This window comes from Protopterus annectens, chromosome 2.part0 (assembly GCF_019279795.1).
Source record: "Protopterus annectens isolate FY-2018-M chromosome 2.part0, PAN1.0, whole genome shotgun sequence".
Taxonomy (NCBI): domain Eukaryota; kingdom Metazoa; phylum Chordata; order Ceratodontiformes; family Protopteridae; genus Protopterus; species Protopterus annectens.
Window position 1 is genome coordinate 656810458 of NC_056728.1, and position 26431 is coordinate 656836888.

The window sequence follows — 26431 nt, forward strand, 5'->3', positions numbered from 1 at the left end:
GGAATGTGAAGCATGGTAAATTAACATGAAAGGGTTGCTTTTTTTGTACCCCATCTTTTGTAGTTGAACATTTAGGGAATTCCAATGTTTATAGACAAACTTGCAGCTCTAGAATATATGGAGGAAATCAGCTCTTTGAGAATCACAATAAGGACAAAAAGGGGAAATTGAAGGGTAAAATGTATGTAAAACTGTAGGTGTGGGGTATGTATTATTAAGGATCATGAGGTGTGTATATGAAAGTTTTTTTCAGGGCAATTAATCTGGAAGTTAATTTTATGGATTGTTTTATTTGATTAGTAAAGATAGAAGGGTTTGTCTTAGCCCAATAGTTTAAGAACAGGATACCATTCTGGATTCTAATTGATACAATCAATTTATATATGCTTGAAATAATTGTTTTCCTTAATAACATTAGTTTCCAGAGAGTTCTACAAGTCTCTATATCTTTATCTACTAGGTTCCTATTAAATAAGTAACTAGAACACATTTCTTTCATCTGTCTTAGGATAATATTATAACTCTTAGGTAGATTTAAATGGATCTCATCTCTATGATAGTAGAATTACAAAAAGGATAAAAATCAAGCACTCAGTTTTCTTTTAAAAGATGAAAGTTGGTTAAGTTTAACATTGAATTATTAAAATTCAAAATGTGGGTTAAGGTGTATCAGTTGCAAGGTTGCAAAAGCAGTAGATATATTTAATGATTCAAATAGGTTTTGTAAATTAATTATAAAAAAATTTACTGGGGTAAGCACTTTATAAGTTTTCAAGTTCCTTTTATCAAGGAAGGGGAGAGCTTTAGGATTAAATATGAGTGATTTAATATATTTATGGTGTAGTTCTAACCAGAAGGGTGACCAAAAATTTCCATTCAAATCATATTTAGCAATTTTTATTAATCTGCTACTATTAATGATAATATAGTCTGAAATCTGGAAGGTTTAGTCCTCCATTTTCTTTTGGCCACATTAACTTGTGATAAGAAATCCTAACAGATTTAGGGGACCAAATAAATTTAGTCAGATTAGTGTGTATATTTTTAAATACTTTGTTATATATTATCACTTGAGAGGCCATAAAAACATATAATACCCTTGGTAATTTATTCATTTTTACAATTGCAACTTTTGACAAGAAAGGTAATTTAAGCTTATCCCATCTACTACAATCTTGTCTTATATTTTGCCATGCACATAAAATGTTGTTTTGATAGGGTTCCACAGTATCTTGATAAAATGAGATCCCTAAATATTTTATGGATTATTTTATTTTGATTTTGGTTGGGTGGGGGTATAATGATAGCAGATTTAATATTATTGATTTCATATTGATTTCAATAGTTTAGGTATATCAGAACTTGGTAAGGTAATGTATAAATTCAAATTATCTGCAAAAGCTGTTAAGGCAATTATTGTATTATAAATTGTTGGGGGCAATGAAAGGTTGCTTGATTTATAAGTAAAAATAAAGGTTCCAGATATAGATTGAAAAGATACGGGGAAAACGGGCACCCTTGTCTAGTTCCATTTTTAATGGCAATTCTGTTAGAGGTACTTCTGTTTATATATAAAAAGTGTATGCCTTATCATATATTATATTAATAAACTGGATACAACTTGGGGGTACTGCAAAGTGTGGTAAGACTCCTGTATCTCAAAATCTGTTTAAAGGACCAGTTTATCGTAAGTGTAATTTAGGAGTGGTCAGTAAAGAATCTAGCATTGGTGTAACATTTAATGTTCAGATTCAAAAAGAAATCTGAAGTAAAAAAAAAAATTCAATTCTGGACCACATTATATGGCACTGAGAATAAATGTAAATCTTTCTTTTGTTAAAATGTGATTTTGGTAATTATAAGGGTCAAATAGTGCAAAGTTGTTTTGTAGTTCTGATAATGCAATATTTGCTTGAATATTATATGATTTGCTTGAGTTTGTTCTATCTGTTAAGGCATCTTTGTAAGTATTTCTGTTGCCTCTTAAAATTAGATAATGGTTCTGGAAAGCAGATACATTTTTGTATAAGGACATGAAGAAATCTTGTTGCTTACTATAGGGGGCATAAATATTTAGTATCAAAATCGGTTTATTAACATGAGGGATTTTGCAAGTTACATAACACCAGCTACCCTCTGTATCAGTTCATATTGTATTTTAGTATCCTGAAAGGATTTCTTAATTATTATAGCTATCCCAGCACTATTTGTTTCTTTGCCAGAAGCAATTAACATCTTAATCCATTTTTTCCCCTTAGAGTGTGACCGTTGTTCCTTCGTCACATGTGATTTTTGTATTAATATTATTTTAGCTTTTGATTTAAAGCAAGGTGAAAGAAAAGTTTCCTTTTCCTCATTAACTGAATCCCCCTTACATTCCATAAATCAAGTCTCCCACACTCTATTCTGTTATATGTAGACATAAATTGGGGAGGTGCATTGAAAATTTAATATAGTTAAGAGTAGGGATCCCTTCAGATTGATTGGGTAAATAACACACCACTCCATTATTCATTGGATGTCAAGGGCACTGAGAAGATTTTATATAAGAATTAGTCCTTGTTGCAAAGTAACAAAATGTGCCCCATATTACCATCTTTTACATACTAAAATAAACAGAACGCAAACTGTGGATGCTTTTAACGTTTTTCTATTAAATGTTTCCTGCAATTGTTTTGGTGGCTGACAATTTGGTGGATTTTGCTGTTCACCCTGATGATTGTCAGAGAGGTGACCAGAGACCACACTTTTTGCTTGGATAAAAAGTTGTTTTACATCTTATAATAACCAAGATCTGTGGAAATGACATTCTCATCCCTACATAATGGTGTCTAGTGGTTTATGGTTCTGGGTCAGAATGAAAAAATATATATATATTCTTCTGGAGTTAGGTCTTAAGTGCTGACAGAAAAACACTTTTACATGTTGTTTTGTATTGTAAATGGGGGCATCTTGCTCAGAATGAGCTAACTTCCTTGTGGACTCCAGAGGTCTGGACGAGTGGATAATAACTGGAGAAAGGCCCTAGAAGCCACTGTTCTTGAAGTTGTCTTGAGCTCTTCCAGTTCTAGTTGATATTGTTTTGTGGTGAAATATAGAGGGGAAGGAGGTAAATATCCCACACATAGATATCAACCTCTTAGCCCATGAAATCTGGACAAAGTCTTACATAATGGGGGGATAAAGGCTCAAAAATAGGGGCAGATTTTAAACATTCTTCTTATAAACTTAGAAAGTAGCCAGAATAACATGTTTTTGTTAAAATGCATTTTCTAAAAGATATAAAGTTTGAAATTCAAATGTATGCCATTATTTAGTGATTTCATTCATCAGATCAATCCAGGGATTTGCCAGAAACTCAAAATTTTATGAGGAAGAGACCAAAACTTTGAGGCAAAATCTGGACACTCTGCAAAAATCTATACATTTGAGAGGTATGATCCCACATTTTGCAGAGCTATGTACCTTTCCAAGACACTCCATGAATACCTATGGTGAGAGGGTATTCCTCCCCCACCCATGCATTTTTGTTTTGTTTTGGCAACACTGCTGTATGGGATAAAGAGGAAGGGCCTAACTAGCCTGTGAATGTTTTGTCATAGTGTTTAAGTACTACCTTCCTTTGTTCAACTGGCAAAGTGAAAGCATCCCCTGCCATATGCCAGGATAAAGGAACTCCTTTCAGATCCCAGGAAACAATGAACTACAGTGACTCTCCAGACATGGCGATTGCCCCTCAATTTTGATATTTTGCTCAATGACAAGTCTTACTTCTCCTATCATTATCCTGAGAAGAGAATTAATCTCTACATGTTAGCTCTGAACCAAATCTTAGGCCAGCTAATATTTAAAATAACAGCAGCCTCTAGAAAGGGTGTGCTTTTACTGTCTTGGATATGGCCATCCCTTTCTTGTCTGTTTCTCAGTATAAAACTGTTCCACTGCATAGATTCTGAGTAACAAGTTATGTATCTTCATTATTACAGCACCTCAAACAGAACATCATTTTATCACCTTCATAATGAAAGGTAATTCTCAGTAAAACAAACTAATGACCCGGTGTGTAGTTTACTCTCCGTTAAAGTATTTCAGGTGTGAAAACTCCTTAATGTACATGACCAGTGTGATTTTTGATTTTGCATTCCAATACACTTGAAGTTATTTGAAGGGCTTTGGACTGATATGCAAGTGTGCAAAGTGCACAACAGTCACTCAGACAAAATTATTATGCATGGTAGAAATCATCTTTGTTCAAAGTCACAGAAACTTTGGAGTTAATTATATTAAATAAGTGGTAAGGGCAGCAAAGCACCCTTCATGGGATAATGATGTTTTTCTATCTAAGTAAAATACAAGACCAAAAGGTTTGTTCAAATGCTACTCTGTCTCTTCTCAAAATGGTATCCAAATGAATGTCATTCATGCTTATGCCCAAGTCCTCAGTTTTAAGTTTACTGAGATATCTTGTCTGTGAATTCCATTTCTAATGGCTTTTAATATTTTGCCTTCTTGTTTTACTCATTTATACTGCTGTACTTTATCCTTATTAAAGTTTTCTACTTGACCTGGTTTGTGGCTGAAAGGCGACTATGCCAGATAAGTCACTGACTGGCTTAACAAGCAAGCAATACATTCATTAAGAGAACATTTGCTTATGGACAGAAGGTTCACAGTATTGATTCAAAGTCACATTCATTTGTACTGCAAAGTGCAAAATGTGCAATTAACTGATAGCATACACTCCACTTAGAGAAGTTTAAATCCTTCTTGGGATGATATTTTACTACGATGAGAATCTTACAGTAGTATAGTTTTGTGCTTCATTCATGTTTGTAACTCAGTCTGATTGCTATCACCAGATTCAGATCAAGTCCAGGTGTGGCATTTAGAAATACAGTCCAGTTCATTACTTGCACTTTAAAAACACATATAAACTTGTATGCAAGGGCACCCACAGGCAGGTGCAAGGGGGTGCACTTGCACCCCCCTGGAATCAGCTAGTTGGGATTAGTTTTATTTTCATAAAAAAAAAATGTTTTTTTTAAAGGGCAGGCGTTCCTCTTTAAGAACGCCCTTTGCATCCTGTCCCATCGCACAGATGCAACAGGTGTCTGCAACCTGTTTCTGCATCAGGGATTTGAATTCCAGACTCCAGAGTGGACTATGGGTGAAAAGTATGCTGACATCATCACATGGCGCGAGCAGGAAGAACTGAAATGGATGGTTTGAGAAACAGTTTCTGCTGATGGGTTTTTTTTTGCGAGGACTGACTGAAGATGGAGTAGAGTGGAAACAGTTGTGATGTGGAATCTGGACGCTTTTCAGACTGAGTAAGCTGGCGTGTGTGTGTGTGTGTGTGTGTGTGTGTGTGTGTGTGTGTGTGTGTGTGTGTGTGTGTGTGTGTGTGTACATACATACTAGAAAGAGGTTTATATTTGTATTTGTTTTCTACCTTAGTGTAAAGTGTTCTATAGTGGAATGAGTAACAAATACGCAAGTCATTCTTTTCTGTGATGTTCTTCTTTGAGGCTTACTGAGATGTTGAAAGAATGTGAGGTTGTGTAAAAATACAATAACTTAAATGCAGTCTCATGAAAAGACTTGAGGTTAATTATGTCTTTTCAACCTCCTACAAAACTCACACTATTCGTTCTGTGTTTGGTACATGAAAGAAAAATGCTGCCAAGTGGAATGAATGGTATAATTTCTACTATTATTCTGCATAGATGAAAGCTGCAAAAGACTGCGAAATGTGTTTGTTGATTTTAACCATCTTTTTCTGATTCATTCCAGTTATTAGTCTGACATGTAGGAACAAAACAACAGTACAGGATGATGTGCAGTAAATAATGTGAAGGATGTAACAGAAAAGACGTGAAATGAATATTAAATGTTGATTTATGCTGGTGAGGTTCCTGCTCCTCCTCTTATCACATTTTCCCAGAGAAAGATTCCTGTATAAAGAACTTTTGTTCACTTGCATTACAAACGTAGTTACTACATTATGTCTGTGAAAGTTGAAAAAATGATGCACTGCTGTTCAAATTGTGCAATGTTTGGTGTTCTCCTACTGGTTTCAATTCTATCGGCATACATGGCAAGCAGAATGTTTGTACTTAGGTTTCCAAGTGTTTTAGCTTTGTATTTTAAATCTGTTTGCATGTCTGTTTTGTGCTGTTGGGATACATAGGCTGCCCAGGTTAAGGCAATGTACGCTGTGCATATTGCTTATTTGTACTTTTGAAAGAGTAGCTATTGTACCTGGGAAAGTATACATCTACTTACGAAAAGTCAAATTTAGAGTACAAGGAAAGATACTAGATAGAGCAATCATGCTGAAAGATGCACCTGCTTAGAATGCAGGAGAATTCATTATAAGCATTCTTTTTTTGTGAATGTAGTGAGTCCCCATACTTCATCCATGTGACTGACTTTGCCACAGTGCATTCTTACTTATATACTTTTATGGTTGCACAGCACTTAGTAAAAGAGAAAGAAACCTGGGACACATAGCTGCCGTCTCAGTCACAGTAGAACCAATTTATATGTAAAAAACATTCTGAGAAGTAAATATCTGATGTGTTTGGCTGATCCAGCATACTTGTTGGTTGTGTGCATCACTTCAGCTACTGGCTGTTGGCAATGTTGATGGGTGTTTTTAGTATGCAAACTTTACTCCTGTTGTAAAGCTCATAGTCGTAGCTGACATCTGATTTTCTGTCTTTATGGATTTGATAGATGTTAACAGTAGCTGTACATTTATAATGAAATGCTGCCTTCACTCAAGCTTTTATATATTTAGGGCATGCACTATCTGGAGCAATGTTCTTTCACCTGTGCTTCTGATTTAATGAGCAACTGTTGTGAAGCAAAGAGCAGAAAATATTACCCTCCCCACACCAAAAAAAAGATACATTACCCAGATGTAAAAGGAAGTGTAGCAAGCAGCAATTATTTCCAAAAAATATATATATTTTAACTATTTAAATTAATTATAGAAAAAATGCAACTGTTGTGAAGCAAAGAGCAGAAACTATTACCATCCCCACACCAAAAAAAAAAAAGATGCATTACCCAGATGTAAAAGGAAGTGTAGCAAGCAGCAATTATTTCCAAAAATATATATTTTTTAACTATTTAAATTAATTATAGAAAAAAATGGTACTGCTTCAACATACAGTGATCAGGTTCATGCATTACAGCACTTCAAATGCATTTATATAAAAACATACAGACACAAGGTGTTTTCTTCAACATACTGAAGACCAGCTTGCTGAAGTGAAGTCACTGAGCCCTGTTTTCATTCAGAAGAGCTTAACAAAAACAGAAACAGAGGGACTGGTTGATTATAATAGAAATTATGTGGATGGCTGCCAGTGGCTACTGACTTCTCAGGTAAATGTGTAGCTGGATACCTACTGCTGTTTGCTCCACAAACTGTTTTTCTTTTAACTTTTTTCCCCATTAAACACGTGCTTTTTCTTTTAACATGCACACCACTTATGAAAACGCAGCATACCAAGGCAAGGTGCATTGAGACAGTTGCAGCTGCTCGTTTCATTTTTCTGGGGCAGGTATTTTTTCCTTACCTTTCTCAGTAGGCTTACCTGGTTTACAAATAAAAAAGAATGTTTAAAATTTGTTCCTTTTTGGGACTCTGTCCATTATTTTTGGCTTTGCCCAAATTTCCTGAATAAAAAAGGTTAACATTTTTTGACTGCTCCTTTTAAAACAGGCTATAATTACTTATAGTACCCCCAAGATTCAAAGTTGTAGACGCCACCTTTTTCCAGACTGGCAAAAATTTTCATTGCATGCATAATGCAGGTAGAAGCTGAGAATTTACTGAAATATTTTTGATTAAAAAGAGCTTATTTTATATGTCAGGGTGCAGGGGATTGACTGCTGCTTTGCTGTATATGATACAGAGCTCTTGTCATTTTAAGTACTGATTTTTTTCACAGTAAGCTGTAAGCTATTAGACAGACATACCCACATCTGAAGAGTATCACACAAAGGTTACTGTAGCCAACATGCCTATGGCTTACACTGCTGTGATTCTGTATTTATATATTCTGTGTGGAAGTAGACTGTTATCATGGAAATGTTCTGAATAGGGCAGTTTTGTCATTACTGGTGCATGCATTTTGCTTCATTGCCTACTGGAAAAATGTTTAAACAATAAATTTAAAATAGGTTCTAACTTAAGTCTAATGTATGCTGTATTATACAAGGCATATAATTTAATATAATCAAGAAGGTGAATCAAGGAATGCATACATGTATGCATGGCCCTAAAAATATGTTTGAAGACAGCCCAGAGGAAAGTGTGAAAGACTCAAAATCATGGGAAAATCTTAAGCTTTACTCTTGTTACCAAAGCAATGGATGAATGTAAAACAGTTCACACCAAATTAACTTGACCGGGCCAAGCCTTTTGACACAATCCCCTAATCAGGTGTAGTACAAAAGATGAATAATGTAGGAGCAAACACTTGCATCACCAGCTGCATTGATGAATAATGTGAGAGCAAACACTTAGATCACCAGCTGCATTGCCAACTTGGCTCACAGGATGCAGGAGATCAAAACAGGGGAAGAGACCAGTCACCAATGGAGTTCCCCAGGGTTCGGTGCTGAGACTTTCTGTTTGGCATATGCATCCCAAAAGTAAAAGGAAATACCAAAGAGCTTTGGCCAGCTAAGTTTGAGATGACTGCAAGCTAGAAGAAGTTATTGAATCCCCAAATGACTTAACCATCATGCAGGAAGGTTTGTCCCAAATAATAACTGGTGTCAAAATCGTGACAATGCCCTCTGAGAACTGATCCAATTGTTTGGCATTTGGGAACTTGTGTGTACAGTGACCTAACTTTTGACCAACATGTGCCCAGCATCATAAATCCTTTCTATATTGCACAGCTTATAAACAAATTGATTGTGACTAGATCTAGAGCTGTTGTTGTCCCCCTTTACAAAGCTCTCATTATGTCAATAATTTTGTATAATGCCCACTTTGGCATGTATCAGTCCAGCCACATGCAACAAGTGGAATACCTTCAGAGATACCTTACTAAAAGGATGCAAGTCTTAAACAATAGGTCTTGCATGGACCACCTCAAAAATTTATTATTATACTCAGCATCCTGCAGAGTGCTTAGAGGTGACACGTCTGACATACAAAGCATCCTCCAACCTAATACTGATGGACCTACTGAACATCAGCAAGTCAAATGGCATCAGAAATACTCAGTCTAGGTATCTAAACTGAATGTTGTGGAGAGATGGATATATATCACAGAGGCTACCACTGCTGGAACAGACTATCCATAAAAATAAAGCAAAGCTCATCCATCCATATTCAAATGCAACTTGGATCTAAGGATGAGTAATAGAAAATGTACTCCAGGATTTCCCCTCATGCCACTAATGGATAGAGGCAGTTCTTAAATAATGCATCCCTTACATGCCCCCCTCAAATTATCTATGGTATGATCACAGTTGTTCTCACTAGGGCTAATATACAATTATCAGCCATGGGGATAGCTAAGACCAATCAGAAAATGTTAATTCAAGCACCAAAAGGGAATTGGCAACACTTAAAATGTCCTTCAAGTGAACCTATGTTGTGGTAGCAAATAGTTATAAAAAATTACCGTTTGTAGTTCACTAAGTGCCCCTGTCTCCCTCCACCCCCCAGCCTTTAACAGCTTCTGGTGCCTATGGTGTGTGTGTGTGTTTGTGTTTAAAAGGTGTGTGTGTGTGTGTGTGTGTGTGTGTGTGTGTGTGTGTGTGTGTGTGTGTGTGTGTGTGTGTGTGTGTGTGTGTGTGTGTGTGTGTGCGTGTGTGTGTGTATGTGTGTGTGTGTAAGAGGGAGGGGAGGGGTGTATGGGGGGTTCATACCTCACAATTATCCAGATTTTTGCCTCATATTTTCAGATTGTTTCTCATAAAATTGTCTTTTTTCTGGCAAATCATTGAAGACTGAAGTTGAGTTTTAGTCTTCATATCCTCAGAAAATGCATACTAATGTAAAAATTTTGTTCTATCCACTTTCTAAGGAGGTCGGGGTATGTATGTGTGTGTCATACCTCTCAACTGTACTGATTTTCACAGAGGTTGAGGTATGTGTGTGTTGAGAGAGAGTGAAATGCCATATTTAAAGTCAGCAGGTGGAATTTATTTTCAAGGAATTGTGAGCTTCAAGGGAAAAGAAGTTTACTACTGCTCATGCTAAGTCTGCTTAAAATGTGCAACTGTTTTGTTTAGCAAATGATATCACTGTTGTGGTGTAGAACTCCAAAACAGTCTTAGTAGCACAGCAGGTAGCATACTTGCATCTTAATGTAGAGCGCTGTAGGTTCTACTCCCACCACATGCATATTTGCATTTTAAGGGGATGGAGTGCTGCAGTCCTGAGTATGTCCTCCTTTGGAAGAGATGCCTAGTAACTATGAACCTGTGTTTCTACTTGCCACTTATTCCTATTGCAATATACAAGCTTAGCATTTTTTTAAATGTAACATAGGCAATTTATTGTTTAAGGGCAGTTGGCACTGAATTTGTAGATGAAACACTGAAATATAAAGCTGTTTTCTAGCAACAACCTATCCATTAGTTTCAGATCTCTTTAATGTGAAATTATTCAGATGACTTTTACTTCTGCAGAGATTGTGTATATTGACTGATATTGGTAGATTGCAATGATAGACGTTTAAGTGACCTTTTATAGTTGAAATGTTCTGAATTGGGCAATTTGTCATTATTGGTTCATATGTTTTGTTTCATTGCTTAATGGAAAAAAAATGTTCAAAACTATAAAACACACTCTAAGTGGTACTGTATTAACAAGGGATATAATTCAGTTATTGTATATTATAATTAATACAATCAGGAAGGTGAATCAAAGCAGTTATGCATGGTTCTGAAATGTGTGCAAGGGGCCTATGATTTGAAAACAGTCCAAAGGTAATCTTAACCTGCCACTGGCCAGATGCATTTTCTTTGAATGTGGGTTTCAATGCTGTTTCAGTGCATGCGAGTTTCAAAGGTAGAGAAGTTTTAATGCTAAGTCTGTTTTCATTGTAAGACTATTGCTTTGTTTAAGTTTAGCAAATGTCTATCAGTGTTTGTGCTGTAAAATAGGAGGTTGCTAGGCTATTGGCCCTGAGGCCCTAAAATTTGAAATAAAAGTTTAAAATTGAAACCAAGTATCTGTAATCATTGTAGAAGTAATGCATAAAACAGTATGCACACAGAGAGTTTTGAACAGTGTTTATGGTAACTGGGGAGAAATAGCCAAGTAATGGGATACTAGAATGGCTGCGTGTGTGTGTTGGGGGTTGAAGGGGTGGGGTTGGGGTTGAAGGGTGGGGTTGGGGGTGGTGCTTTGAAGGGGGTGGGGTTGGGGTGGTGCTTTGAAGGGGGAGGGGTTGGGGTGGTGCTCCAGGTTTGCACCCCCCTGAAAAAATTCCTGCGGGCTCCCTTGCTTGTATGCAAGCATTTAGAAAGTGTACATGAATAAGCTTTTTCTTAAAGGTATGTCATTTGAACATATACCTTAGATTCAGAAAGAAGCTTTGTAAAAACACCAGATATTCTCTTATTACAGGATTTTTATTTGATGTCATAAAACGTAAGTGCTTAATTTTAGACAGAAAGGATAATAGTTTTGAAAGTTGCTGCAATACATATTAAAAGTTATCATATATAGAAAAAAATAAAAGGCAGCTGAAGACAAGTCTACTTTCAGTCATATAGTTTGTAGGGACACAATTATGAGGTAATGCTATTGGCTAGGTAGATATTTTCTTAATTTTTGTACCTAAAAATAATTCATTGGCATCTTCAGATTTATTATTGAAAGTAAATTTCTACTTTTATCTAGGTTTTTTTCTGTAACCTTCTACTGATTGCTTCAACTTGGTTTAACTACATAATGTACAATGCTTTATAGATAGAGAGATAGATAGGCAGATAGATAGATAGACAGATATATAGATGATATATAGATAGATAGATAGATGATATATAGATACATAGATAGATAGATAGATAGATAGATAGATAGATAGATAGATAGATAAAGATATATCTAAAGTTTTTTACTTGTTAGATGTCTGTTTTTTTCTAATTCCCCTGTTATGGCATGTAGCAGTAATGTCCAAAAGAGATAGAGTTGGACTGCAAAGAATGTACTGTTCATACTGCTCAGAAGGAAATACCTTCAGAATATATTAATTGGAAAAGAAAAGAATAAAATGTAAATATTTTTCATTGTTAGATGTGAATATCTTTAAATAAGCGTAATATTTATTTATTTTTTATTTTATTTATTTTATTTTATTTTACATTTGTTGACTGGGATAGTCCGACTGGATATATATCCATTTTTAGCGGACGCCCAGGAAGAAAAATTCCACATACCAAAAAAGAGACAGTACATACATCACTGAGTGATAAACTCAGGCAGACATATTTAGAAAAATATAGACAAAGAATACAGGCTGATATCAATATACACAATGTGCAGACTTACATCTGATTGGCAAAGACGTATCAGAAAATGTGAACATAGAATACAATCAGATCTCATAATTCACAATGCTTAGACATTCAAATGCTATGAGGCATAGATACTTGGCTAAACAGCAGGTTGGGTAGCAAGACATGTATTAGTGAAGTTGTTAGTCAAGTTTAGAACAAGAGCACAGCCAATGAGATGTGAGGTATTTTTGAGTTCTCTTTTAAATAGGGGTAGTGAGGTTTCCTTGGTAATGGTAGTAGGGAGTAGATTCCAGATTCTACTGGATGAGTTGGCAAATATAGCATCACCTGCAGAGTTGTTGGATTTTTGGGTCAGTATCATTAATTTATCAGCTGAGCGTAATGGCCTGGGGGCACTATGGGGGGTGAGAATATTTTTGAGGGCAGGGATGTTATCAGGTTGATGGAGTATTTTATACACTACTATAAGCTGGTTGAACTGTAGAAGGGTAGGATACTCTAGCCATCCCAGTGCTTTGAGGTTCTGGCAATGCTGGGTCCTAAAAGCCATGCCTGTACAAATGTGGCTATATGATTGTAACATCCTGATAATTTGCTGAGATCGGTTTTGGATAGGTTGGTGAGTACATAAGGGCAGAGAGGAGGTGTGATCTTGCAATAGCTACCCTAGCTAGGGGGATGAGGAAAGGTTTGGCTTTGTACACGGAGCCAAATTTGTTGTTGACTGACTTAATAGTGTGATTGACAAGTTTACCAAATTTAAGGTTGTTGTCTATTATTACGCCTAGAAGCTTTGTATGGTCATCAGGGGAGATAATGCTGTCATTGCTAGATTTGATGCTGAAGGAGGAGGAGGAATTCTATGGTTAGGGGAGAAAAGTAGTAGCCTGGTTTTGTTAGTTTTTAGAAGCAGGCAGCAATTAGCTAGCCATGTTTCTGCCATGCTGAAAGTGGTCTGTGTGAGGGTTAGAAGTTGTGCAGGAGAGGAGGCAGAGCATATTAGTATTGAGTCATCTGTATATTGGATTCAGGTGGCTCCTGGGATGGTGGTGTGCAGATCATTGATAAAGACAGAGAAAAGAAGGGGACCTAGTATGGACCCTTGTGGGACATCTAGGGTTAGAGAAAGTTGGGAAGACAGCTTACTCTGCCATAAGACAGCCTGCTGTCTACCATTTAGGTAGGAGTGAAACCATTGTATCGCATGTTCGTCTAAACCGATGGTTTGTAGGGTATTGAGCAGTAGCAGATGGTTGACCATATCGAAAGCTTTTGAGAGATCTAGGAAGAGTGCTGAATATAGTTTGTTGTTGTTACAATGAAGATTGATGACATTAGAGAAAGAAAGAAGAGACGTGGTGCTACTGTGGAATGGCCTAAAGCCATGCTGAGAGTCAGCGAGCTTTCCGTTTTGAATAAGAAAGTGCATGATTTGTTTGTGTATGCATCTTTCCATGATTTTATCTAGTAGTGAAAGAATGGCTATAGGTCTAAAGTTAGATAATTCTGTGGAACTTCCTCCTTTATGGAGAGGTATAACGTATTTTCCATATTGCTGGGATGGATCCTTCTGAGATGGCTCTGTTGATCAGAATAGAAATGGGAAGTGCTATGGCATCAGCTGCTTTTTGAAGATATTCAGCTGGGAGGTGGTCAACAGTTAGTGTAGTAAGTTTTAGCTTTTTGACTAAGGTCTGGATCAGGCTGGTAGGTACGGTTTGTTAGGTAAAGGTGGGTTGGGTGCTGGGTGGCTTAGGGCTAGATGTGCCAGAGCTGGTGTTTGTGTATGACGGAGTGAGATGTGTAGCTAGAGACTGGATAGTTTCAGTAAAGAAGGAGTTGAAGCTGTTTTTTTGAATATGAAAAATTTTCAGCATACAAATGTCACCAGAATGAGTCACACATTATGCCTGCCTGAGATTGAATGTTTCAGTCCCCAAGGTTAATCAAACATTGTACAGAGGGCATCTCATTCTCTCTAATGATAAATTTGAGTACAGAAAAAGAATAAGATATATGTCACTGCACGTTCTGTGTACAATAAAGTTAGATGATTGATACATCATGCATCAGGTCAGCACACCATTCATTCCTTTGGTGCATAAACAGAAGCTCATGGTATCAGGATAAACAGTGAGTGCCACTCTGCACACTTCTGGTATGAGGGTCTATGCTACATGAAAGTGAAGCAGTGAATCAGATTGGGCACTTGTGGTTAAGATTAAGTAGAGGTGCTCAAGAGAGAGATGTATTTCATATTAGCAGTGCATGGTACTGCAGCCTGTATTACATTTGGTTAGAAGGCATCAAAGGTACTTGGAATACTTGGATGAATAGTAAGCATATTATTTCCAAAACTATTATTTGAGAAGGTGAAGTCCCGTTTTATCTATCTGATGGATTGTAACTCAAAATATTTAATATTTATTTGATTGATAAGTTTCTAAGGCTGTAAAAACAGAGAGAGTGCTCATTTGCATGAAACGGATGTGGTTGAATTCAGTTTTACATAGAGCAGGTAAGTAGAAGCATGTAGGAAAAGTGATGCCTGAATGAAAAAGTGGTAGGTGTAAATAAGCAAAAAACTGACAGCAGTTGGTGTTAATGGGCGACTGTGGCTCAGGGCTATAGTAAGGGTTAGTTAAGGGGGTTAGATTCAGTGTTGTGCATGTTTTATGCTGTGTGTGTTTGGTGACCTTTTGTTTTGTGCTGTGGCATTGCTAAGGAGAGGTTTTTAGTAATGTAATCTGTAGAATTAGGGTTAGGAGCGGGGGGTAATGTTAGGGTTATGGTTAGGGTTAGCAGACAGGAATAAAATGGCATGGGGTGGGGGCAGAGATTCCAAACAACATTATCAGACATTGTTTGGATAGTGTTTGACAAGCCAAGAAAGTAACTTATATGGCAGTCATCAAAGAAAATATCCAAATGTTGAAGCTTTTCAAGCCATATAGAATGATAACCTTGAATAGCTACATTCATGAGAAGTGGACTAAGCACTTTGAGAAACTTCTGTAATCAGTGGACATGCCCTTCACTAAGGAAACTGTGCAAAAATAAACTGTAGAAGATGTCATTATGGGGAAAGTGGATCACGTAGTGACTAAACAGTTCTATTGCAGCAAGACTTGATGAGCTGTGGTCAGAAATGCTGAAAGCTCTGTACATTTTTTAGGTGTCATGACTGACATAGCTTTTCAATGGTGCATGGACAGCTGAGCCAATCCTTGTGAAATGGCAGACTGAGACAGTCATCATCATTTTCCAAAAAGCTATCAGGAGGACTAAGCACATACATGGTGCTTAGATGTCATCTCCACTAATCACTCAATAAGATTAGATTCTTTATAAAAGTGCCAGAAAAGTGACATTTGACAAAAATATCTCATTCCATATGAAATTAAGAATGTGGTTGTTTGAAAGTGTCATATCCTTGATAACGGAGCCATTGACTCCTGAACATGAAACTGCATTGCTTGAAAAGATGAAAAATGAAGAGGAATATGCATCAGCACCATGGCTGCTTAATCGTCCTCAAGAAGCTACTGTGATAAGAAAGTTGTCCTCAGGAGATGTTAGTCTGACCAGTGAAGACATTTTATATTATTTCAGACTATTGTTTCATCAGTAGGCTATTTGTGCTAAGCAGCTATTGTCATGTGACGAGAATGGTGATGGTACGTTGCATGACCACCATGATGAAATGGTACTGTTGCAGCTGTCTGCTGGGAAAGTTTGATATGTAGCTTTGGAGGTATTGTTAATTATGCTTTACACTGAGCATCTGTTGATGAGTTGGGAAGATAAAGAGAAAGAGAAATTCATAAGTGAGTGGTATATTAAAAGAGGAAGAAGGTTCAGATTGCTTGGGATATGTGAAATACAAGAAGGCATTGTGGTCTGGTTCTACAAAACAAATTATGAGCATTGAGGAGACCTACACTGCTGTTCAGCTCAGCTGAAAGGAAATTTGTAAAATTAGGGTTTATTCTGGTTCAGATTTTTTTTTTTGGTCATTTATCTTTTGCTGATGATATTCAGTGAGTCCCCATTATCTTATTTGTTGCACTCTCCTCTCCAGTTCCCATATAGTGAGATCATGGGGACAGATGAATCCTATAACCCTAGACATTTGTGAGCTATCCACTACCGGGGGAGACTATGACCTCGCCATACAATTTCTTTAAGATTACCATTCCTAGTTTAAGAGTGGCAAGGGGTAGGCATCATATATTCAACTAGAAGAAGAGATTTTGGATTCATGGGCATGGGAAAGCCCTAACTGGAAGGTAGCAATCATAACATCATGGGCATCTCTGCCTACAATATCAGATACCAGTTCAGTCATGTGTCTCCCATGCTAACGACAGAATAGTAGTCTAACTGCAAACAAGGAGACTTACCTTGGTCTCCATAAGGCAATCACCAATTAAAAATAGAATCCCAGGTCATCCAAAATGGCTATGCTGATATAAATCACTCTTTCCCACCACTGCCGAGCTCCTCCAACTCATAAACTGCTAATCAGTCTGTGCCATCTGGGTTGCAGTTAGGATCCATCCCAATGGCTCAGTTCATTAGGTAAGAGAAAGGACATTTCCTTGTTTTCATTTATTTTATTTACTTTTTGTTGATCAGTGTCCTCTTTTCAGAAGAGACCCAAGGTGATATTCATAATAACTAGGGGAAAAATGGCCAGGACATCATAAAACACCTCTTATTTATTTTTAAATAAGTACCATAGTATCTTTTACATCCATCTGAGCTGTCACCATCTCGTGTAGAATGAACTTAAATTTAATGTCTCTTCCAAAGTATGGCACAGTCAGGCATGCAGCACCCTTCTAATGCGTCAAAGCAGTGTCAGAACTGAATTGAATCCAAATGCCTGGTACAGAAATAGAACCCACAATATTCTTATCCTTCAGCACCAGAGGAGAGTGTGCTGGCTGTTATTAGAGATACTTGAGAATCATCAAGTTCTTGTTATTTCTATTCTTCACCATAAAATGCTGCTTAGTCTGTCCAATATACATCTCAGCCCACTATAGTGACTCATGCAAGCATCCAATAAAATCTTTACTGTTTGGTGAATTTATATGTTTAAAAATAGATTATCACAAAAATATTTTAATACAAGCTTTACACTAGTAGGGAGATTGGTTGAAAGGGGTTATTATGCAGAAATGTCAAAAGGAGTAACGAATCAGGTATCGGACGTAAACAGTATAACCATTTCTAAAATGTAGGGAGTGGTATGTGTAGATAGGGATTTAAGGGAAATGTGGAAAATAGTTTTGTGTGATTAAATATTCTACAGTTTTAGTGCATTTGTTAATATAATAAAGAAAAAAAGTATGATATTCTTTTAACTAAAGTTTGTAGATCTCTATTTTATCTGGAAGTCCTGTGCTCTCTTACGTGAGGATTTTGAATGTGGGTGAACATTTGTCTTATAAAATTCATTTTTTTACCTAAGGGTTTTAGTTGTGGGGTGTATGAATGTATGAGATGTAATGTGCAGAAATTTGTGAAAAGATGTACTGAAGTGTTTATCATACATTATTGAAAATTAAGGATTATTTTAATTGTGGGAAATCATGTGTAGTTCACTGGATTTGTTATGTTTGCACTCTACATAAGTGGTATACTAGCCAGACCAAAAAATAGTTAATGTGAGGATACAGGAACATATGGCAGATATTCTTAACATGAAACATGAAAAATGCAGTTGCATTTCATGCTTGTAGTGTAGACAGTGGTAGGACTGATGTTTTAATTATTTATTACTGGCCAGTATTATTTGTGTGAGGGGGGAAGTAAAGTCCATGCGTTGAATCAGAATCAGGGCTTATTTTGAAGTGCAACACTTTCGCCGGGATTCACTGACAGTTGTGTAGGGTTCACATGAAGAGTGAGCAGCCCTTATTAAATGCGCACACTGCTCATTCAACTTAGTTGCAAGCAACATTTTGTGTCTAGAAACAGTGTTTGTGCCCTGAAATGGTGCTGGGAGGCATGAGCACACAATGTAAACAAAATTGCTTGCCTGTAGGCAAACCTATTATGTGAGCACATGTGGACAGCTTCGATGAAGTAAGGGCAAGTTGATTGCAAGAAGTAAGATGCAGGAGACATTAAATTTGGAGAGTGTACACAGAATACACATTTAACAGTGCACACATACATAGGAGAGAAGGTAAACAGACCAAACATGTACTCAGTTAATAGAGTCAGATGTGATTCTGTCACAAAGAAACATTTTACATAGAAATACTTCCATATTGATGTAATAATAATTAATCCTGTTACGACTTCTTTACCCATATACATAACTAATAACAGACGTACTTACAATGGATGTGAAAAGGACACAATGCAACAATAAATGAAAGGGGAGTAAATGTGATATTAATGCTCATAAAGTTAGTAAGGACACTGGATACATTAGGGGCTGTCCACATACACTGCAGTTATTCAATATAACATGTATATACAAGGAATGTATGTGTGATAACTGACTGTAGTGCTGTATCCTCCACTAGCATGTGTGAATAAGAAGAAACGAGCTATGCAGCTGTTGTGTCACGTCTTTCAGAAAGGGCCATGCTTTACCATTTGCTGTCATTTGACAACCATACATAAGGTTTATATTGCCTTCACACATTTATTAGACAAGCCTGTGTTTTATATTCAAGTACATCTTAAATGGTAATATAATAGCAATCAAAATACACAAGTGACAGATAACAACACAGATCTGATGAGATTGCAGTAGCTCAAGGTTTCAGTTCATAAATGGAGTTCATCTCTTACATGATTATACTAGGCATGCTCACAAGGTATTACAGCAAACACTGCCATAACAGCATCTAAACAACACAGACACTCAAAAAGGTGTCCTAACACAGGCCTGATCACACTTTACAATGATTTTGCATAGTGCTATACAGTTATATATGCTATGTAAATCCTCATGTCCTGTAAAATTCCACAGTGTGAAGAAAGCAATCACAGTAGTACATAAATGGATAGAGGAAGGCGTGCAATACAGTGCATTCTTATTTGGAAATTAAGTAATGCCTGTGAGCAGTCAATGACATACTCAACATCTGCATCTTGCCAGACACAAACACATGCCAGGAAAGCCAGACACAAAGACATGCCAGGAAAGATAACAACATGATGTGTATCGATGTGTGATGCCACAGAAATAGGCATAATGAGTGTGACATGACAAACTCATTTGATGGGCTTACAGCACTTCCCTATTGTAATGAGCATGGATCTCCTACCTTGGAAGGTGATGAATTAAAACCATTACCCTCTGACTCTGCCATAAATACTTTTTTACCTAAGCCACATCGGTCTGACACAGTTATCTGACAGACAGATGTTACCAGATTCAAACCCCTGCCTGTAATACTAAGCACTCTACAGAGCTGTGTACCAACTGCATCTGCACAGTATAGCGATGGAGCTTGTTCCAAATACATGAAATGAATGCATGACGTAATAAAGGACATTTAAGGATCAATTGTCCAGTATGATTTGGTCAGAATGATGACAAGGAGTAAATATGTTAATGTTTGTACATCTGGGAGCAGTGCAATAGCAACGCCTTTCAGCCAAGGAAGCTGTTCTTTTGTCTTGTACAACAACATTGTCCCAGAATTGAATCAGTCTTTCTCTGTGTAAATAAGCTATACAAGTCATTACTCAGTGCATATGCAACAGCTGTAATCACACCATGTCATTTGCAGAACAACTGTTTCACTGGAAAAAAAATTACACAATGACTCTATTTCTTTCTCCTAGGTAAAAACTGAGAATAATAACTTCATGCAGTAATTGTCAAATGTAATTACATTTATATAATACTACCCTTTGCTGGAACTGAATATCAGTCTATGTAAGCCCTCCATCTAACAACATGTGTTTGAATCATATGTGCTACAGAAGAAGTCTAAGAAGTCTTAACAAAGCCATGAGACTCCTTCTATGTGAAGTCATTACTTCATATGATTGTGTTGCAAAGAATTTGTATGAGATAGGGAGGTTTCTTCCACTAGGATTGTACAAGTTTTAATGGTTGTGGATGTCATTCATGCATAACAGCTTGCAGTCAGTCATCGTGGGTTTTGAATACCTGACTATGTGATGAGAGAAGCTACATGATATTGTGAAGAATTAATGCACTATTGTGCAAGTGTTTCTACAATTGTGAAATGTTTGGGTCTTTGAAGCTGTGATATCATATTCTTGCTGCAAGGGATATGTGTACCTATGATTTCTTTAAAAAACTGCTGCTATATACTACAACAGGACAATAGCAATCATTCACAACATGTGGATGATCATGGATTTGTACACATGCCTTACTAAGGCAACAGCATACAGTGCATTATCTCATGTCCTCACATCACAAGAAAAGCCTTAGTAGTTCTTCTGGGAAAGCCAAAAGTCATCCGATGGTATTATCATTATCCAATAAAGCATTTCTGTCTGAAAAATTAGCATAAATTCTTGTAATAGGTATCCCCAGCCATACACATACTCAGCAGAAAGCAATCCATGCCCATTGTTACCTAAATGCACATTCAAAGTCACACTGACTCAAGTGGCTCTAAGGATGAATAGCTGAATTTGAACAAACTACTTAAGATCAGAAAGTATAGAACACTGCCTGAACCACGTGCACCTCCAAGATATTGTTTTACGATTGTCTCCCAAATCTGATATGCTTAGTTTTTGATGCATTTATCAGCATATATTTCTTGTCACTTCTTTTTCTTTGCAAAAAGTAATAGAATTATCCTCTGCAAGGTTGCTTTTGCCAACATCTGAGCAATGGAGTTATTGACCTATCTGTGGGGGATAACAACATTTGTTACAGGCCAGCATATAGTTGGTGTATGTGAAATTTGCATTTTAAACAGTTCAGATAGTAATACACATGTTATGTTCCTGTAGATATAACTAATGTGTTTAACAAGACTCACTTTAGGGTTAAATGTGATGTACATGATGCTATACTGCATTCAGTCGTGTACTTTGATTGACTTTTGCATTCCAACGTGTATGCTGATGCAGCCATTGCAGAAAGGGCACACATCATATGACTGATTACACTCACATAAATGCATCACAATCAAATACTTATAGCATACTTTGCCTCTATGTGATGTGATTATACTGTACTGCTGACATGTATGTATGCTTGTTTTAAGTCTTTTATGGGCTTCTTATCCATAGTGGTATTTCTGTCACACATACATACATGCATCCTATTCACAGGAATATACTGACATTTATATACACCCATCGCAGTTGTCAAGTGACTGAGTACACAAGTTTTGCTTTGATTTATATGTATGTTAGCATATGTCACATGACCATGCCCTTCATTTTAAAAGTACATACATCTGAAATCTGCTACAGTTAGACAACCGTAAGTATGAATAGCAGAACAGTAGTCTGTTGATATGCTGATCAAAGTGAGAATTCTGTATATTTAGTATTTAATGTTAATGTTAATGTTAATGAATCCTTCATGATGTTAGGGGTGGTCCTACACCCCTAAAATTAGAAGAATTGGAATTATTTTGGCAGAAAAGATTAAATGCCTATAATTTCCCTTGGCTGAATGAATGCTGCTCTATTAGCAGCATTCTAAAACTTAAAAGCCTAAAAAGATGAAGGGACACCAACACTTTCTAATTATGAGTTGTGTGGTTATTAGTCAGGGATTTTGTAGCTTTTGCTAATCAGAATTGAGTTACTCCTTTAATATAAGTAGTTATTGGTATGAATGTCTGTTTAGCATTTATTTTTTGGTATGACAGTATTTATTTATTGTTTAAACCTGGTGGATAGCACAAAAATGGTAGTGTGTTTCTAAATGTCTACAAATATTCTTAAATGTTTAATTGAATTTAAATGTTTTTAACAGATTAACTCATCATTCAATTGAGCTGTTAATTTAACCTGTATTTATACTTCCTGTGTGGGAGGTTTCTTTTGTCTGAAGAAGTTCGTGTACTATATCAAACGAAAAGCGCTTAACATTAAATACTTTTTTACTTTGTTCTTGAGAGTCGCAGTGCCTACTTCAGTTTTCTTTTTTTAGCGTTTGGATTTTATCATTGTTTATTGTTCAATTCTGTATATTTGTCATGTCCTTCTGGATTGCAGTACCGAAATACACAGTATGTATGAACAGTCACACTTCTATCATTCATACCATGTGGTGTGCTTGTTTCCTTAATTAATTATGTTATTGGAATGATTTCACAGGTGTGTGTATGTGATTCTCTCAGCATTTCCCATTTTTTAGAGGTGTGTACATTACAATTACAGATTCATTATTGTTTCCTGTCTTACAATTCTTTAACCTGTGTGTGTATATATGTAAATTATTTATTTTGATTAATCTCACAGCATGCAAGAGAGTGGCAGTGTAGTTTCAGACATATGCACCATGGGTTTAGCTAGGCATACTCACTGTACTCCTGTGAGTAAATCTTTTTTTTCTGAACATATCTCATAAAATGTACAGTGGAAACTGTAAATATATATTTTAAAAGTAAGTTATTGTATAATATAAATTCATATCGAAACATCTTTTCTTAAAAAAATATACCTATAACATTGCTTTTTTATGGTTACATGTGGCAACAACTGATAAAAAAGTACCTTTCCAAAGTGCATAGGGCAGCAGTTTGAGAGGTAAGTACATATTTTAAATGATAGGTGGGTGGTGGGGAGAACAATATAAGGTTTGGTACAAAATATACATTTCTGGTTACTCAACTACCTACAGTATATGCAATCTCTCCTAATGTATTTGCTTTCCTTGCCAGCTGTTATCTCAACCCTTACCTTTAGCATCACTTTACATGTTTCACATTTACTTCCTTTGTTAAACTGTACCTGTATCCCTCTCACCTCTTTTTGTCAGCATTACCTGTTTATTATACAGATGTGCTTCTGTATGCACAGGATTCATTCTATACTTATCAATTATTATAATCCATGGTGCTTTTTCATTTATCTACTTATATTTAACTACATGTTCCTCATTAAGCTCCCCTGCTTCTTAACCATGCACTTCAAGTTGCCCTTACCTTATATTGAGCAGTCCACATATGCTCGCCTACTAAGTTTGAGCTTATTTACAACCTGTTGTTTATATTGTATGCTCAAGCCTATCTGCACTGCATTGTGGCTGATAGCAGGTATTCTGGCCACAAACAGGTGCTGATTAATATATAAAGTTGCTATGTGGTTTGTATATTTGATGACCTCTACTGCTCATTTCACCAACATGAATGAACTGTGTAGGCTTAGCACAACATATAGATGCTTGTAAAGATTTGACAGATTTGTGTTTACTATCAAGGTGTGGCACAAATGTTGAATTCAACAGTCAGTCATACAGGTGAAGTAGCTGAACTGGGCAGTCTTCTAGCAATGCTGCTCTACCTGTATGCCAGAACTGATAAAGTAGGCAGACAGGCTCCTGTCTGCAGTATTATGTCTGACAATGAGATGGAGCCTTCAGGCACATTCTACACTACTCTGAGATTAGGTAATGAGTGTGGTAGAGAATTTTATTGTCCTTGTCTGTGTATAACATAACTCCCTCCAATTCAATACCTTGATTTCATTATAGGTTCATAGGTGTGTACTAGGCTAATGGCCCTGGGACCTTTATAAGCCTAACCCATAGGATTACCCTGGCATCATGCCACCCAGCATTAGTTCCCAGTGCCTCTGTCAAGTAGAGCCACTGGAATGATTTCCAGGGTGAATCTTCTCTTTCCCATCCACTAATCAAGATTTCTCTTGAAGAGGGCCAGCAAGGTGCTCTGTTTGAAATGTATGGAAAGTCTATTCGTTAGCATGGACAGTCTCTGGGTTATGAACCTGTCCCTCCAGCATGTTCTGTTGATTTTGGCAATGAGGTTGAGGTCTCTGTAGTGTGTGATGTGGAGGGATTGGGATTTCTTTTAGATGTACCATTTCTAACAGAGCTGGATCAGACATGGCTTTGTAAGTCAAGCAGAGATCGCCTCTAAGTAGGTGATATGAGACAGAGAATAGTTGGAGTTTTTTTTCAGTCTGTCCATATAGAACAACTGTTTAAGGCCTAGGATCATCTTTCTGAGGTACTTTGTGGCCTCTCCAGTTGTTGCAGGTGTCTAGTGAGGTACATGCCAAATGGGGCATTGTGCTTGATGATTGGCCTAATGAAGGAACAGTAGAGGGAGACAATGATCTCTTTCTTCCTGGATGCAAAACCCATAGGAGTGAGATGTGCCACATAGAAGGACTTTCTGACCACAATGGCAATGTGGTGGTCAAAAGAGAGGTTGTTGTTAACCTGTGTTCCCAGATCTCTTATAATGCTTTCTGCGTTCAGTGGACTACCGTTGATGTGGTAATTCATGGGAATCGAGTTTTTCGCAAAGGGGATGACAACACATTTTTTGGCATTGAGCTTAAGGCCATGGTTCTGGTAACAGCCGTTGTTCTCAGTGAGGCCTTTCTGCAGGATGTCAATATGACTCGGGGAGTTAATAATAGCTCCCAACTTGCAATCATCTGCAAACTTTCTCAGCCAGAGTCCTCTTTCAGAGAACCTCATTCCCTGCGTTAATGTTATCATATGAGCAGGGGTGATTTCTCAATAATAAGCAGAGAGAATGGTTTTGACAGGACCCTTTGTTAACATTTCTTGTGAATCTAAATAGTAATCCTTATGCTGGCTGTAGAGAAAGTTTGCAGAATATTGCTTAAATACTTTTCAATACTTTATATATCTTTATTGGAACTGACACACCACTTGATTCCATGAGAATAATGTCATATACACAAGAGAAATTATAGTTATGATAAATGTTATAAAGACTGATACTTTGTTTTACCTTTTATGAATGCATAGCACACCCCATAAATATTTTTGTTCGTTTACATACCTGATAAAATTATGACAGGAATTGCTGTTTTTCTTTCCTGTTTAAGTATTGTCACATTACTTTGAATCAAGTGAAGTTTAGAAACCTGGAAATAAATTACACACACTCTGTGTTGCTTAAAGAGGAGGCAACAATGTTGCTGTTTTAGAGCAATGACATATTTATGTTAGTCAGACAAATGTCAAGCCTAGTGTGACAGATCATGCTATGCAGGATAGATAATGGTTTCCTTTCTCACATCTCAATAATAATTTAGGGAAAAATGACTTAATGCAGAACTGAGCTACCCATGGTTGGATGTGAATTGCATGTACACATCAAAGCCTTGTTAGTTTTAATGCTATTGGCTGCCAAAAAAGTTGATTAAAAATGGAAATCTAAATCTAAAGCTGATATAACTGAAGCACTGAATATTTTAAGAGTCAAAAAGAACTAAAGATAGGATCTTTAAAATGGAAGGTGCAAATTACACAGAAACAAGTAAAATGTATGGGAATAATACATGCAGAACAGAACTCAGGCAGAGGAGTTGGGTTTAAGGGAAGGCAAAAATTTAGCAATGTATGTAATGTTGGTGTGAATAATTGTCACAAAGAAATAAAACATATATGTAATATATAATGTATAAATATGAGAAACATTTATATACCTATGCTTTAAGTGACAATTTAATAAAGGTGTTTAAAAATGCTATTTAAGCTCTATAACTTAAGCAATAGGTCTTTTCTATTTCAGTAAGTCTTTTATTTCAAATTTAACTGAGACAGCTAAGAGAATATGTTGAAATGCATTGGGTTTACCAATGAGTTATCTAGCTCATTATCTGCTAAATAAGAAATAAAATAAGACATCTAGTCACCTTAGAATATAACTATTCTCCACAACAGAACCTGTAGAGTAAAATGTAATATTACACTATGCTAAAAATCCAAGAAAACTTTGCA